The following is a 12737-nucleotide window of genomic DNA, read 5'->3' as shown; positions in this document are numbered from 1 at the left end:
TCAGTGAAAGAGAGGTCTATTTACATTACTAATATCTATAAAGGAAACAATTGACATAGTCGAAGAGAGGTTAGATAAAAAGCCAAGGATGACTACAATAGAGTTCTGGGAAATTGCTACTTGATGTCATACATGTAAAAAAGTATAAAACTGAATAGATGGAGACCTAGAAATTGAAAAATGGAATAACGACATTCACAACAATTACATTTGTGTACTGCTTAAAATTACCAGCCTAATTACTTTCAAATGCTTCTCCTCCTTTGAGCCAAGCTTTAGAACTATATACACGACATGAAATAGTCATGGAATGTTGCCCCACTAAAGTGTAGATGTACATCTACAATTATAGCTCTTGTCTGTGCCTTACACTGAGGAATTATGAAGTAAAAGAAATATCAAAAACCATTTAGAGCGATTTAAAAAGAATTAGGCTGTTACTAATTAACTTCCTTTCTCAAATTTTCTGATACAAAATGTAGAAAAAAAAGAGCTCCAGAATGAACTTTTTAAGGGATAATATTCATTCACATTGAGAAACTAGTAGTCAGAATAGTAAACACTGTTATAAGAAATTGTCACCTTTCACACCTCAACATGAAATCTGTTTTAAGCGTAACACTCATTTGTAAACTCAAAGAATCAAGGCTGTAGCCTTGGGATTATTCCTTAAAGTAATCATTGTGGCTATGAATGTGTTTGAAAAAAATTATGAAACCCTAACATTGTAATGCTACAAAGATTAGACAGGGCAATCCAACTGTTCATTTTCATTCCAAAATGCTATACTCAACATAAAGTATCATTGTTAATGTGAAAGACTTAGTTAATCAAAGTCTTTCCTTACACAGAGTACAAGAGATGCAGTGAAGTGATTTAACCTTCAGAGCATCACTCCTGTAATTGAACCATACACTTTTATTCACTGGCAAACAAGGCAGACTATGGGTGGTTTATTGAAAATGACAGAAAAGAGAGGACAAGGTTTTAAGTTCAAAAAAGAAAGAGGATCGTATTTTACTATAGGCTTATAGACTACTGGGAAGCTATTGAATATATCTAGAAGAATATGAACACTAATGTTGCTTTTTCAAGTGCAGAGAAGTAAAATACAGTTATTGTTATCAAAACAGAAATAATTAGGTGGAGGAGGGCATCATTTTATTGATCTATCATCAGGAGATTTAACATATTAGGAACCTGTAAACAAACCCTCTCACAATGGAAAACATGTTCTATGATAATAATACCTGAAGACAAGTAGTTTATTTTCATTTAGGTGCAATGAATGCCAGGAGAAGGACTTCATCAGAGGCAAAAAATAACTATAATTAAATAAAAAAAATATGCAATTAGCTGCTCATGCATCAATGGGGACGACTCATTACAGAGAAGGTATGAAAAGTAGGAAAGATCAAGAAGAGACTACAGGAATATTCAAGGATCTGAAAACTAAAAAAAAAAAAAAACCAAACCAAACCAACCAAACAACAATAACAAAAAAAACCCAAACAAAAAACCCACCAAAAACCAACCCCATTGTCAATCACCTTCAACACTGAAACAAGCATGAAATATTTTAAAAATAAAATAAAGAAAAATTAATCTAAGGGATACACTGGAGAGCTTCATTGGTAAAAGGTAATTGGCTAGAATAAGAAATAAAAGGCCAAAAATAAAACAATCTTAAAATGTATATGGATGTCAAGGTAAAACTCCCAATGAGACTCTGTTGGGAAATGGTTGAAGAATATTTTCCTACGTATAATTGCGGTATTGTTGTTGCTTATGTAATTTAAAACTGTCTTGTGCGATGCTTTAAATCTTACAGATCTTGAATTCTTGGTTTCACATCATGATTTTTTTTTCTTTTTTTTTTTTCGACAATGTGACTCTTTTCTCAATGCATTGAGAAATTCAAAGTTTCAATCTGTCCATTGAGTGGATGAAGTCTCCACCTTACTTAAATATATGGGCCCAGGCACAGTCCCCAGTTCAACACTTCAGCCAGTGCTTGCCATGTCCTTCCTGTGACCAGTCAGCGGACATGACCTTCCCTGGACTCCAGCACAATTCCTGTAGCAGGCATCCCAGCTTGGCCAGATGGATGAGGATTCCCAGCAGGAGCTCATCAAGCGCCCACATCCATGGAGGCACAGAAACTTAGAAAAGGTGGTCTTTTCTCTGACTCAGAAACACCAGTTAGTTCTCCAATGATTTGGGTAATACTTTAGAGGGCTTTGAACTTTACACAGATCTTTTAATTCTGAGGAACACAGAGTTGATATCTGTAGCATGTCAAGAGGGTAGCTAAGCTCTAAGGTAGTTTGTGTAGGAACACTCCCTCCCCCTACCTGAAACTGGGCAAATGTGCAACCAAGAATACCAGTTTTATAGATCCAGAAAACAGCAGGCAAAAAATAAACTTGTCTTTAATCTGTGGCTCTGAACTATGCCTCATTTTATATGTAACATAAAAATGCAAAGAGTAGAGTAATAAGAAAAAAAATGTAGAGGTGGTGCTTAATGGAAACAGATAAAATGAGTAAACAATAAAGTCAAAGCTGAAGTGGTATAACTTATTTTCTTAAACCTCTTAGCAAGATTCTTTATCTTTGAAAATTTGTTCCTTTGTGAAGGATAATGTTAATAGGATACTCAGAGAGATCATTGTTAATAAGGAAATGTTAAGTTCAAAGTAAGATAAGGAGTTATAGGCTCAGGAATGTGTATGTAGTTTTTATAATATGAAGTCTTGAAGGTACAAAGAGGGTACTAGATCTGGCAAAGAATGTAGACTGCACTGAATGTAGACTGAAGGGTTGTTTCGTTGCCCCATACCTTGCCTGAATGGAACATATGCATACCAATAGTTTCTACCAGTAAGATGCTCTAGGCCTAAAAAGATGTTCATGTGGAAATGCTCAGAAGTGCCTCTACAGGTATCTCTTCACTATTAATTCCAAAACCTTCTTAAAGCGTACACAGTGGAAAAAGAATAAACTTCTGTTTTCTTTGTTTGTATGTCTTTGTGGATAGACACATAGATAACGAGAGTTTGCCAAAATAAAGTACAACGAGACTAAATTGCTTCCCTCTTTTCTTAGATCAATAACCCTTGGGGATGACTGATAAAATATAAATTTATTGATTATTTAGATTTGCAATTTTACATAGTGCTTACCTATCTGTATTTGTGTAGTTCAAAACATACACTTCCCGGTGTGACATCACCTGCCATGAATAACAGGGATATTCCTTTTGCAATATTAGGTGAAGACCGAGAAAGATCAGGAAGGATCGAAAGCCAGGAATGATGTTCATCTGTCTTAATAGTTATAAGAATAGAATAGAAGTGATTCCATGCTTTCATAGGGTGGGAAGATTGTGAGGTTGGAGAGGTGAAAAGATAAAAACCCCACAGCTTTTAGTTCTCACATAGCAGAGCCAAACCATGACACATTTATGAATAAATCTGTTCTAGTACCATTCCCAGCTCCAAGGAAAAAGAAGAAAAAAAAAAAAGAAAGAGAGCAAGAAAGCCAACAGAACAATGAGTGTCAGAAACCTTGATAAAAGACTTTTTCACAGAATTTGTACTCTGAATTCGCTAACACAAGAAGTGTAGGTAGCACAGATAAGCCTTATACATTTTGGATACTGAACCATACTTCTTTGCCCTAAATTTTTGAAGCATCCAATAGTTCCTGTAGTTATAAATGTAGCTTTAAAATCAAATTTATAGAGCAGAGCATTTTAAGAGTTATTCAGGCACTTATATTTTTCTTTAAAAAATGCTGTTTCAGCAAAATGTAAAGCTGATTTCAAAGAAAGTTTCAGCTCTAAGTATTTCTCAGAACCAAAGCATTTATTTAAAAAAAGAAAAATGAGGTTTAGCCTTTCATGTCAGAATAGCCAATATTTTTTCATAAGGTTATCAATCTCTCAGATAGGGATTTTTTTTTTTAAATTCAAGCTCTGATTAGCAAAGGGCAAAACCTGATACTGAGCCCAGAGAAAGTCCCCTTACTGTTTTGACATTGGTCTTCTTCAGTTAATTCTGCTTTTCTTTTTTTAATGAATACACTGAGTCCCAGATGATACATATTAGGGACAAAAAGTTTACAAATTGCTTTTACAGGAAAAATTATAAAGTGTAATTCTAGAGTGTTCACAAATGCCCCTTTCCCCCCTTTCCCGTCTGACCCTGATTTATGTTTCTAAGCAGCGAGAAGGGGCAGTGTAGCTCTTACTCCTGGGATGAAACTAGTGTAACACTCACTGATGGGGTCACAGTGGGTTGCACAGGTTTCTACTGCTTGTCTCTGGATCACTTCCTCAATGTTCAGCTTCCTTTGGATCCAACAAATAAGGAACTGTTCCCATACTGGGGACTCTGGAGCTCTTTCCCATGATTCACCTCAGGTACTATTGTGTCGTAATTGGAATTGCCCTCTAAAGGCAACTGATCTCTCTCCATTGACCATTAAAAGAGTTTATACACCCCTCTTAAAGTATGTTTTCACTTTACAGATGGCGATGAATCACCTAGGAGAAATCTCTTCATTTTCAGGACTGACCTATATATAATATTATGCAACATTTTTCATTTCTCATTTTTAGATATCCTAAAAGAGAATGACTAAACACACTCTTTTCTGGGCCAGAATTCTTTAGTTTGTATCCATTTAAATGATAAACCCTTTTCATTCTGCTGAATTTTCTGTTTCAGATTCATTGCCTGCACTAAATTGTCCCCAATGTCCTGGTTTATTCTAGACCCATTCACTCACAAGATAGCCCCAAGACACTAAAACTGGTCAGCACATTGCTTGGAAAAATAAATCCTTTGCTACTTTCTCAAACACATTTGTCTCCTTAGCCCTGAAACAGTTCTTATCCAAATCAATACTGGTATCAGGATAATTAAAATCTGCCATGTTTAAAGTTTTGGCATTCTTGCAGACCTCTCTTATCTATGAAACCATTTCCTGACAGACTTTGCTTACTGCCCTTGAAATCCAGGGCTACATTTTTAAATCATCTCAACACCATAGTGTGCTCTTTTATTCAAAACCTGCCTACCTCAGCTGAAATATTTTGATAATTGCTTAAACTTTTTCTCCCTTACTGATGCTGACTACTGTTTTCTCCTTTGTTGTCAATACTTGTCCAGTCATATTAAATTTTTAATAATTGTCCCAATTTGACCATGATTGTATTACTCTATTTTTAAAGTTTCAGAGAAATACATTTCTAGCTCAGAAGTGAGGATGTGCCATCTTGTTATATTTACATAGACAACAGTTTAACTCTCTTATTGAAATCCTCATATGCACAGAACAACAGACAAAACAGAATCCTACACAGACCAGGTACTGAGTGTTTGGGTTCTGCTCAAAAAGTATATTGATATTTACTAAGTTTAAACATGCTAACAGTTTTATTGACTTGACATTAATAATATGCCATAAGGTAGATGCCTAATTAAGTATCTTGCTGACTTGGCATCTCAGTCCTTGTGCAAAAGGGATTTACCTTTAACTAGTACAATGTCTACTGTCAACAACTGACACATCAAGAACTCCAGGTTTAAGAAGTAAAACAGTTCACATGTTGGGATCTAGACAGTTTTCCTATAAAATCGTCTTTTTTCGCTTTGCTAATCTAAAAACTGGCCCAAGTAATTTTCCATATTAGCAGAAAAAAAAGAAAAATCAATACGTGATTATAAAATTGTATTTCTTATCTTCTAGTGCTCATGCTATCAGTAAAAATCTAGTTATCACAAACCATCCAACCTTCTCAAGGTTAGCGTGAATTTGCAGTACAGTTGTTGTATCTGTGCTATTTTTTTATTATAGAACTGCTGTGTGTACCTTTTAATTTGGTTGTCAGGGGAGACAGGAAGCAATAATTAAGGCTAAAAGATGGGGTATGGAAGCTTTATTAAAGGATATATTGAAGATGGGAATTTGATCTGAGAATTAGATTATGATTAGAGTTGTTAATGCAGCTGTGCCACTCTTGAGTGACAGAGCAGCAGATGAACTGAACAGGCAATTATAACTACAGGAGTCTCCCTAATCTTTACAATCCCAACCTCACAGTCACATCCATTTAAATTAATTTTCATGAAGGCTGCAAATTTACAGCTTCACCAGATTGGAAATTTGTTTGTTTATTATCCACAGGAAATATTTTTAGGGAAGTAAATAGCACTGAGAGCCATCTTGTTTTTCTGCTTGTCTTTTTAACTTGCAGAATTAATAATATGAGATTAATCTGAAGGCTGCTGCCTTTATGAAAACTGATTGATTCTCAGCAGCCCAGTGTTATTATGATTATCTGTGGGAAGGTCAGAGGGAAGGCATGTAAAAGTCATAGCTGATTCATGAGTTCCCTATATTAAGCAGAAGATAAAAAAGGAGGCTTGTGTTGATCAGCGTTGTAAGTGAGGAATCAGTCTTCCTTGCATTACTGAAACTGAAATTCTAGGAAAAGGATTTTAAACAACTTTGGACATAGTTATTTAAAGATGTCTGTTGAGGAGAGATAGCAATAGTTCATTACTATGCATACTGAAAACCTTTTTAAGGAGTTCTTTGCTGCACAAAGATTAATTTACCACTACGTTTTCCCTCCTTACTAGTAATATAAATAATGGTTGTGGTTTAAATTGGCATTATATTTTGATAGACTAGTTTTTAACATACAAAAGAATATGCTATAGAACTGCTCAGAAACTTGGAAATGGAAACCATGAAACATCATTCTTCAGTTCCAGAGTTTTATTTTGGAATGTCTGTAATGAATGGAATAAGGTATGAATATTTAGAAACTAGGCATTGTTTTTGCAAAATGTTGAGCAGAGAGCTGTGGTAAGGAAAAAGAAAATGGTCACTTCTAAAAATCAGTGACAGAAAAAAAAATTCTCTACTGGTTGCCATTCAAGAAACCTGGAAGATAATTATAGAATATGATCATCTGCAGTTGCCAGATCAACAAAACACCTGGCTTTTAGAATGCAAGAACTCCCATCCAAGAACAGGCCTATGTATGCCTAATCTTCCCAAATGCTGCAGTTTTTGCTGCAGCCTCATTTTAACTCCCCAACAGACTAGGACTTAATCACATATCATCTTCATTGCTGATTATTTCTTTCAGAGGGAAATGTGGGTTAGTACTCTGACAGGAAGTTGATGCACATCCTCACTATGTCTCTGATCTGGTCATCCAGGTGACTAGGTCAGCTAAAACACTAGAATTTAGCTGTAACCAAGGTCGGTTAATAAAATTCAAAGGCTAGAGACTGCCCAGTGAACATACTTCTCACAGAATATATTTACAAACTCAAAGTATATTCACAATTAGCTGAGGTGGGAATCTCAAGTTTGTGGTTCTAATGTGGTTCTAGTTATTTTACTAGAAAGTGATGTACTAGGGAGTACATCTTAAATTTCATATTTTCTGTATAACAGAGGAACATCTATTTTCCTGTGAACTTGAAAATGTCAGTCGGGTGCCGGTTTATATTCAGGTAGGTTATTTACATTCTTGTGAAGAAAAGTACTGAAATCAGCTATAGGAAAAATGTTGATGCTACACCTTAATATCTTTGTTCAATGTCAATATTTTAAGTTACTTGTATACTCTCAATTGATCTGAAGTGGGAGACTAGGGGTCGGTGAAACAGAATACTTCATAAAAGCAGCTGACATGAGAATGGCTCCTGTAAAGAAGCCATGGTGAAATACATATTAAAAAATACAAACAATGGTGCTGGAATTAGATGAGCAAAATATATTAACAGTTGGAAGTACTGGAATTCCTTTTGTTATGATATTTATTCTTTCTTTTTCCAGGAGATTAATATATTTGAGACTTGTACTTTTTCAAGATTTGGATTTATTTAAGAAATGTTGAATAATTCCTGTCATATTTGTCATATTTACTCAGCAATATAACCTACCTTCCTTGATCCTAACTTTTCTGGGTCAAGGCTTCAAGGACAACATGCAGTATATTTTTTCAGATGCTCTGCTCTAGTAAGTGGCTCCAAAGTTCATCTTCTTTTAATTCAGAATCCATGTGAGATAACAGAAATATGTCAAAATGCACAGGAAAAAAATGGTTTTAAGAGTTTTTAAAAAAAATTTAAATCTTTACCATCTCCTAAATACACAAATTGATTTTCTCTTGCAGAAACAAAAAGATATTCATTGATCTGAAATCAATGAATATCAGAAACTTACTGTAACCCGAGTTGAGAGAACATGTTTGTCCATTTTTTGTTTTTGAGGAAAAGTCATTCAAAACCAATTTTTTGAGATTTATTTTCAACAATTGATTATTCATTCACATTATTGTTGTTGACTTATAATTTGAAAACATTCATCATATGCTTAGTCAAGTCACATATGCAAAAGAAAATTGGTATGCATGAATGTCTGGCAAAAATCTGACAAAACTATCCTCCTTTTATTTTATTTTCTCATCACTCTTCCTGTCTTTGATTAACACCGTGTAATTATGACTCCTCAGTGTTTCCTCATATCCGAATATTAGTTGATTAATCTTGATGATAATGGATTGAGAGCTGGTTTTAAAAACTAAGTATAAGAAGTATTTTATTCAAGATGTTATTACTAATCTTTTTAAACATCCTTGACTTATTTGGTAATTATACTATTTATAGAAGGTGAGTACTTATCAGCTCTTGCTACTAAGAACTGTGGAGTAGATGAGTGAAATATTTTTCTTCCTCCAGAACCTATTGAATATTTTAAGTTTAAGGGTGATAGGTTTTGTGCTGAAACACATCTTCCCTGTGTAGGGATAAGAGGCAATACTATTTAGTTGGACGGAGTTCATGTTGCATCAGAGCTCTGTGCCAAAGAGGAGAGAGATGCACCACCAAACTTCCCTGATGCAGAGGAATTTTCCAGAAGGAATTGTAATTACAGCTGCTGCATGTATTTTTTTGGTATCTCTGTGAATCTATCACTACCAAAGCGTAAAGGATTTCTGCTGCTCGTTATATTTAGATTATAAGACTGGATCTGTGCGAGCAGGAAGAATATGAAACTGAGTTATCCTTTCACCATTTTTACCTGAATTATGGCTCCTTTGTAAGAAGGGAGAAAAGTACCTTTGAGTGCCTGAGAAATCTGATCCATACAACATAAATCACCTTTATGAGTTGAGATCATTCGGTCCCTTTTCCTTGTCTTTTTAAAAATTAGAGTTTCTCAGATAGGAGAGTTTGGAAGGCCTGATTCAAAGCTCATGATTATCAGCAGGAAATCCACACTATTACGTTGGTAACACAATTCTTGACACATTAAAATGCATATCTCTCAACAACTTCATCAATTGTCATTATTTTAAAGTTTGTATATTCCTAATGCATAGAAATAATACTGGAATAAATACATCATTATCTTATTTATGGCTTAAAACCATTGGCATCTGAGGAGTTTTATTTTGTGGCATCGTGACCTGGTCTTTTCCCTTTCTATGGCAGAAATCCATTGCCTATCTGCTTGAAATATACTGAAGATTTCTCAACATCAGCCAGGAGATGCAAAGATAAGGTCAAAACACTCTTGGATGTACAAATCCATGTTGATTTAATTATAATAATAGTTTGGTCTAATACCGACATCATCAACAGAAAAATGTGGGTCATTATCCAGCTTTTGAGCTTGTAATCAGTAAAGTACATAGAGACACTCCCATTTCCCCAAACCCCAGAAGCTCTTTGATTTTGATCTTTGATTTAGATCATTATAAGACTGACAAGTTCTCTGAATAAAGAAAGGCAAAACCATCCTTGTTGTTGTCTAAAAATTGTTCTTTTTGATGGTTCATGTAGGTTACTGCTCAGTTCAGGCACCTTTACAAGTCAATGTACCTTTCCACTCAATTCATGGGAAGTACAAGTTTCTTCAATGTAACCAAAGTATTTAAATCCATTTTTAAAGGTACTAGGTATTTAGGTGCTTTTGAAAGTTCAGCTAGGTAAATATCTTTTTTATCATCCCTCAAAGCTTTTTGAAAACAGGGAATAGATTTATTGATTAATACAGATGAAATAGCCAGGGTAAAATCCGACTTATCACATCAGGTGTTCTTTAATTTATTTTAGTTCCTTGATCCTTCAGAACACTGTTTCTGTCTGCATATATCCAATCAACCAATGATCAACTCTAGATCTTCAAAGCTCACAGTTTAGTCTTTCTCTCTCTAATTTGAGAGAAAGAAACTGCATCATAAACTTGTATCAGTTTAAGTGTGTAAAAGCTCCGGGAAAACTTCTAAAATAAAGTTCATTAAGTTCATAAAATGCAGTCAAACAAGAAACTTCCTTCTGATGGCGTGATTAATTTATTGGTTATGATAGATCTTCAGGGAAAAGAAAAATATCTTTTGATATTTTGACAACCTCAACAGCAATGAGAGAACCTGATGTGAACCAGGGACTTGCAGCTAATACTGAAACAACGATACAACGATACAGACAGAAATGAAGTAGCAATAATAACTTTGATAATCTTCTGACACATTTAGGAGGAAGAAAAAGTAATGTAAAAGAGACTGTAAACCAGTGATATTTATGATGTTTGGTATTTGAAAGCAACCAAAACCAGGTGGCACATCAGATGTATAGCTCCATGCATGTTTCTGTATTTACAATAAAATATACATTGTGGGAACGGTTATGCCATGTATTTGTTTGTTGAACTAAGAAAGTAGGTTTTTCTTTTTGTTTGGGGGGTTTTTTTGGGTTTTTTTGTTTGTTTGTTTGTTTGTTTGGGTTTTTTGTTTGTTTTTTTTTGTTTTGTTTTTTTTTTTTTTAGTTTCCTATGGTACTTGAATTGTCTTACCTCATGGCAAAAGATGTAGTACATAATTTAGTTATTCTCACTTCTTTATAAGTGTAGAGGGATAATTTAGAGTTACAATAATACCCTCCCATGCAGCATCTCCTGAGTATTATATGCATTTCTAGAAAGCAAATAGGTTTTATCTTTTCTTTCATCAATAAGATTTGGTTTAAGAGATGTAAATCAGGGCACATATATTTTAAAAATCACAGAATAATAATAATAGAGTATAATAATTGATAATAATTAAGTGAATCATCTCTTCAGTAGCAAGGAGTAAATCATGCAGCTCAGTAATTTCAGGGTTAAAGTATTCATTTTACACATATTATGAAATATCTGCAATAAATTCAAGTAATTATACCATTAAGCAGTTTCTCATCTATTGAATTAATTAAACTTTGTGTTCATTTCATAACCTCTTTAGACACCCTCAGTTACTGCAGATTTAATCTTTTTTGAACCTTTCTATATTTAGTTTTCTGAAGATTGACTAAGACCAATCACTCAGAGTTGTAAGAATTGTTCTCTTACTTCATTATGCTATTCTTTTCCCCCCCACGCCACTTCTTTTTTTGTACTCTGGGTTGTGAAATTAGAGCACCTGTGTCAAAATCTCCTAAAGGTCTATAAATGGGAAATGTTATTCCATATGTATAGGAGGTTTGGTCACACTGCAATGTATTGCAATTAATTGGTTTCTTTTTTTCATTTTCATTTAAGGACTTTGTCATCTTCTTGCTTAACATGTTCTGAGATTAATCTAAGTAGTACAGTTAATTGGAATTAAAAAAAAAAAAAGAGCTGTGCCATCTCTCCTGAAAACTACAAAGGGCATATTCTCCAAATATTTTGCTGTCTGTCAGTACAGCTTGCTAAGACTGTTCAGTATCTAAAGGAAAAACATATGTGTATTTATACTGGATGGATCAACTAATTTCAATGCACGACTTTCAGCATCGGATTTCCACTTATCATCATCAGTAAGAGTAGTAAATATATCATTGTATTTAGTATTAAAAAAAATAAATAGAGTGATTATTATACATTATCTGAAGGCAAACAAAGAAATCAGCAACTAACATCTTTCATTCTGCTGCCTTGACTTGTTATGGCATTAGTCATTCTCATTATTTGTTGGTCTACCTGAGAAGAATTAGTGCTACTTACCTTGGCATAAAGGGGATTAGGGTAGGAAAACTGCAAAATCTATGTCTTTTTCCAAACGAGGCAGGAATTTTCTCTGTACCTTTTGCAACAGGGCTGTAACTGTTTCTTGTGTCCAATTCATGCACTTGTTATGTTGGAAGCAAGGCAAGGCCTTCAGCACAACTTCTTACCTTGCCTCATTAATTTCATTTGGGATGAAAGATCATAGCTATAAAAAAGAAAAAGTTACAGTACTGGAAATGAATAAGAGATCAACTGAATTTGATAGTTTCTTAATGCAAATAATAGATATACTACATTGTTCCTAACGAAGAAATTAAAACTTAGTTGGACAAAATCCTTTCTGTGTCCTCAAATCTGTCTTCATTCAGTAATGTGCTAAAACAATCCACATACTTTAACTGTTGCTGAATAAGATCAGAAAACTAATAGCCTTGGAAGCTCTGATTTGCAACAATTCTGCATTTTTTAATTACTTAGAAGCAAGGAAGATATCTTAAAATTTATCAAAATGAGGAGGACTTTTTATTTGCCTTGCTGTGATTCAGAAATGGCTGAATGAGTGCTGGAAGAAAATTCAAAAGCTTTTGAAAACTCATGGATAATTTAAAAAAAATCCATTAAAGACTTCAAAGAATTTTAACTGTTGCTGGCAATGGCTTTAATATTCTTCTAATT

This window comes from Corapipo altera, unplaced genomic scaffold (assembly GCF_003945725.1).
Source record: "Corapipo altera isolate COAL_440 unplaced genomic scaffold, ASM394572v1 47, whole genome shotgun sequence".
In the NCBI taxonomy this organism is placed as follows: domain Eukaryota; kingdom Metazoa; phylum Chordata; class Aves; order Passeriformes; family Pipridae; genus Corapipo; species Corapipo altera.
This window is presented reverse-complemented; position numbering follows the sequence as displayed.